The 5533-nt window shown below is 39.9% G+C and overlaps 1 non-coding gene across 1 annotated transcript; it reads right to left on the bottom strand.

Moving 5' to 3' along the window:
• Positions 1-573: 573 nt before the first annotated feature.
• LOC112787809 (small nucleolar RNA R71) lies at positions 574-681 on the bottom strand. The gene has a single exon (XR_003195199.1). It is a non-coding gene; the product is annotated as a small nucleolar RNA R71 (small nucleolar RNA).
• Positions 682-5533: the final 4852 nt, after the last annotated feature.

The raw sequence follows: 5533 nt of genomic DNA, 5'->3' as shown, positions 1-5533 counted from the left end.
TAGAGGATTCTATATTTTCTTTTCTGTTTTCTTCTTTTTCATATGAGCAGGAACAAGGATAAGAACATTCTTGTTGAGGCTGATCCTGAACCTGAAAGGACTCTGAAGAGGAAGCTAAGGGAAGCTAAAGCACAACTCTTTGGAGAAAATCTGACAGAAATTTTCAAAAAAGAAGGAGGCATGGCCGAAAATAATAACAATGCAAGGAAGATGCTTGGTGACTTTACTGCACCTAATTCCAATTTACATGGAAGAAGCATCTCAATCCCTACCATTGGAGCAAACAATTTTGAGATGAAACCTCAATTAGTTTCTCTGATGCAACAGAATTGCAAGTTTTATGGACTTCTATCCGAAGATCCCTTTCAGTTCTTAATTGAATTCTTGCAGATCTGTGATACTGTTAAGACCAATGGGGTTGATCCCGAGGTCTACAGGCTTATGCTTTTCCCGTTTGCTGTAAGAGACAGAGCTAGAATATGGTTGGACTCTCAACCTAAAGATAGCCTGAACTCTTGGGATAAGCTGGTCATGGCTTTCTTAGCCAAGTTCTTTCCTCCTCAAAAGCTTAGCAAGCTTAGAGTGGATGTTCAAACTTTCAGAAAAAAGGAAGGTAAATCCCTCTATGAAGCTTGGGAGAGATACAAGGAACTGACCAAAAAGTGTCCTTCTGACATGCTTTCAGAATGGACCATCCTGGATATATTCTATGATGGTCTGTCTGAATTATCAAAGATGTCATTGGACCATTCTGTAGGTGGATCCATTCACCTAAAGAAAATGCCTGCAGAAGCTCAAGAACTCATTGACATGGTTGCAAATAACCAGTTCATGTACACTTCTAAAAGGAATCTTGTGAGTAATGGGATGCCTCAGAGGAAGGGAGTTCTTAAAATTGATACTCTGAATGCCATATTGGCTCAGAATAAAATATTGACTCAGCAAGTCAATATGATCTCTTAGAGTCTGAATGGATTGAAGGAATCATCCAACAGTACTAAAGAGGCATCTTCTGAAGAAGAAACTTATGATCCTGAGAACCCTGCAATAGCAGAGGTGAATTACATGGGTGAATCCTATGGAAACACCTATAATCCCTCATGGAGAAATCATCCAAATTTCTCATGGAAGGATCAACAAAAGCCTCAACAAGGCTTTAATAATGGTGGAAGAAACAGGTTTAGCAATAGCAAGCCTTTTTCATCATCCACTCAGCAACAGACAGAGAATTCTGAGCAGAATCCATCTAGCTTAGCAAATATAGTCTCTGATCTATCTAAGGCCACTGTAAGTTTCATGAATGAAACAAGGTCCTTCATTAGGAATTTGGAGGCACAAGTGGGCCAGCTGAGTAAAAGAGTCACTAAAACTCCTGCTAGTACTCTCCCAAGCAATACAGAAGAAAATCCAAAGAGAGAGTGCAAGGCCATTGATTTAACCATGATGGCTGAACCTACAAGGGAGGGGGAGGACGTGAATCCTAGTGAGGAAGACCTCCTGGGACGTCTAGTGACCAATAAGGAATATCCCTTTGAGGAACCAAAGGAATCTGAGGCTCAATTAGAGACCATAGAGATTCTATTGAACCTCCTTCTACCCTTCATGAGCTCTGATGAGTATTCTTCCTCTGAAGAGGATTAAGACATTACTGAAGAGCAAGTTGCTAAATACCTTGGTGCAATCATGAAGTTGAATGCCAAATTATTTGATAATGAGACTTGGGAAGATGAACCTCCTTTGCTCACCAATGAACTAAATGCATTGGATAGGTGGAAATTACCTCAAAAGAAACAGGATCCTGGCAAATTCTTAATACCCTGTACCATAGGCACCATGATCTTTGAGAAGGCTCTGTGTGACCTGGTGTCAGGAATAAACTTAATGCCACTCTCTGTAATAGAGAAACTTGGGATCTTTGAGGTGCAAGCTGCCAGAATCTCATTAGAGATGGCAGACAACTCAAGAAAATAGGCTTATGGACAAGTAGAGGATGTGTTAGTAAAGATTGAAGGCCTTTACATCCCTGCTGATTTCATAATCCTAGACACTGGGAAGGAAGAGGATGAATCCATCATCCTTGGAAGACCCTTCCTAGCCACAGCAAGAGCTGTGATTGATGTGGATAGAGGAGAGTTAGTCCTTCAACTGAATGAGGACAACCTTGTGTTTGAAACTCAAGTATCTCCTTATGTAACCATGGAGAGGAAGCATGAAAAGCTTCTCTCACTGCAGAGTCAACTAAAGCCCCCACAGTCAAACTCTAAGTTTGGTGTTGGGAGGCCACAACCAAACTCTAAGTTTGGTGTTGAACCCCCACATTCAAACTCTAAGTTTGGTGTTGGGAGGTTCCAACCTTGCTCTGATTATCTGTGAGGCTCCATGAGAGCTCACTGTCAAGCTATTGACATTAAAGAAGTGCTTGTTGGAGGCAAACTAATGTTATTTAATCATATCTATTTTATTTTCTTTTTGTTATTTCGTGTTTTATTAGGTTGATGATCATGTGAAGTCACAAAAACTACTGAAAAATCAAAAAAAGAATGAAAAATAGCATTGAAAATAGCACACCCTGGAGGAGAGCAGTCTGGCGTTTAAACGCCAGAAACAAGCATCTGTCTGGCGTTTAACGCCAGAAACAGGCACCAAGCTGGCGTTAAATGCCAGAAACAAGCTACATTTGGGCGTTTAACGCCAGAAATAGGCAGCAGTCTGGCGTTAAACGCCAGGATTGCACAGCAAGGGCGTTTTACACGCCTAATTGGAGCAGGGATGCTAAGTCCTTGGCCCCACTGGATCTGTGGATCCCACAGGATCCCCACCACTTCTTCTCTCCTTTTCACACCCTCTTCATATCTCTCTTCCCCAAATACCCTTCACCAATCATCTCCATACCTCTTCCAACACCATCATACAACCCACCTACACCCACCCACTCAAATTCAAACCATCACTCCTTCCTTTTCACACATCACACCCCCTTAGCCGAATTCACATATCTCCCTCCATCTCCTCCATTTTCTTCTTCTTCTACTACTTTCTTTCTTCTTTTGCTCGAGGACGAGAAAACCTTCTAAGTTTGGTGTGGTAAAGGCATTGCTTTTTGTTTTTCCATAACCATTTATGGCACCCAAGGCCAGAGACACCTCATTGAAGAGGACAAGCCCATCACTAAGAAAAGGATGGAGTAAACAAGAGATCATGGACCTCAACAAGAGCCTGAGGAAATTTCTCATCATGAAATCCCTGAGATGCCTCAAAGGATGCACTTTCCTCCACAAAACTATTGGGAGCAAATCAACACCTCCCTAGGAGAATTAAGTTCCAATATGGGACAACTAAGGGTGGAGCACCAAGAGCACTCCATCATCCTCCATGAGATTAGAGAAGATCAAAGAGCCATGAGGGAGGAGCAACAAAGGTAAGGAAGAGACATAGAGGAGCTTAAAAGCACCATTGGTTCTTCAAGAAGAGGAAGACGCCACCCTCACTAAGGTGGACTCATTCCTTAATCTCCTTGTCTATTTATTTTACTGTTTTTCAATTTTTTGAGCTTATGTTTTATTTATGTTTGTGTCTTTACTATATGATCACTAATGTCTAAGTGTCTATGCCTTAAAGTTATGAATATGAATCCATCACCTCTCTTAAATGAAAAAAATGTTCTAAAAACAAAAGAACAAGAAGTACATGGTTTCGAATTCATCCTTGGAACTAGTTTAATTATTTTGATGTGGTGACAATACTTTTTGTTTTCTGAATGAATGCTTGAACTGTGCATATGTCTTTTGAATTTGATGTTTATGAATGTTAAATATGTTGGCTCTTGAAGAATAAGGAAAAAGGAGAAATGTTATTTGATAATCTAAAAAATCATAAAAATGATTCTTGAAGCAAGAAAAAGCAGTGAATACAAAAGCTTGCAGAAAAAAATAGCGAAAAAAAAAAGAGAAAGAAAAAGAAAAAGCAAGCAGAAAAAGCCAAAAGCTCTTTAAACCAAAAGGCAAGAGCAAAAAGCCAATAGCCCTTAAAACCAAAAGGCAAGGGTAAATAAAAAGAATCCAAGGCTTTGAGCATCAGTGGATAGGAGGGCCTAAAGGAATAAAATCCTGGCCTAAGCGGCTAACCCAAGCTGTCCCTAACCATGTGGTTGTGGCGTGAAGGTGTCAAGTGAAAACTTGAGACTGAGCGGTTAAAGTCAAGGTCCAAAGCAAAAAAAGAGTGTGCTTAAGAACTCTAGACACCTCTAATTGGGGACTTTAGCAAAGCTGAGTCACAATCTGAAAAGGTTCACCCAATTATGTGTCTGTGGCATTTATGTATCCGGTGGTAATACTGGAAAACAAAGTGCTTAGGGCCACGACCAAGACTCATAAAGTAGCTGTGTTCAAGAATCAACATATTGAACTAGGAGAATCAATAACACTATCTGAACTCTGAGTTCCTATAGATGCCAATCATTCCGAACTTCAATGGATAAAGTGAGATGCCAAAACTATTCAAGAGGCAAAAAGCTACAAGTCCTACTCATCTGATTGGAGCTAAGTTTCATTGATATTTTGGAATTTATAGTATATTTTCTTATTTTTATCCTATTTGATTTTTAGTTGCTTGGGGACAAGCAACAATTTAAATTTGGTGTTGTGATGAGCGGATAATTTATACGCTTTTTGGCATTGTTTTTACATAGTTTTTAGTATATTTTTATTAGTTTTTAAATAAAAATCACATTTCTGGACTTTACTATGAGTTTGTGTGGTTTTCTGTGATTTCAAGTATTTTCTGGCTGAAATTGAGGGACTTGAGCAAAAATCAGATTCAGAGGTTGAAGAAGGACAGCAGATGCTGTTGGATTCTGACCTCCCTGCACTCAAAGTGGATTTTCTGGAGCTAAAGAACTCTAAATGGCACGCTCTCAATTGCGTTGGAAAGTAGACATCCAGGGCTTTCCAGCAATATATAATAGTCCATACTTTGCCCGAGTTTAAATGATGCAAACTGGCGTTCAACGCTAGTTCCATGCTACATTCTGGAGTTAAACGCCAGAAACAGGTTGCAAAGTGGAGTTAAACGCCAGAAACAGGTTACAAACTGGCGTTCAACTCCAAGAGAAGCCTCTACACGTGTAAATCTCAATGCTCAGCCCAAGCACACACCAACTGGGCCCCGAAAGTGGATTTTTGCATCATTTACTCATTTCTGTAAACCCTAGTAACTAGTTTAGCATAAATAGGACTTTTTACTATTGTATTTACATCTTTGGATTGTATTTTGATCCTTTGATCAGGTTTGGGGGCTAGCCTCTCGGCCATGCCTGGACCTTCAGCACTTATGTATTTTCAACGGTAGAGTTTCTACACACCATAGATTAAGGTGTGGAGCTCTGCTGTTCCTCAAGAATTAATATAAAGTACCATTGTTTTTCTATTCAATTCAAGCTTATTCCGATTCTAAGATATTCATTCGCACCTCAATATGAATGTGATGATCGTGACAGTCATCATCATTCCCAACTATGAACGCGTGCCTGACAACC

Source organism: Arachis hypogaea, chromosome 20 (assembly GCF_003086295.3).
Source record: "Arachis hypogaea cultivar Tifrunner chromosome 20, arahy.Tifrunner.gnm2.J5K5, whole genome shotgun sequence".
NCBI classification, from domain to species: domain Eukaryota; kingdom Viridiplantae; phylum Streptophyta; class Magnoliopsida; order Fabales; family Fabaceae; genus Arachis; species Arachis hypogaea.
The sequence above is the reverse complement of the archived record's forward strand: the minus strand, read 5'-3'. Positions and strand labels throughout refer to the sequence as shown.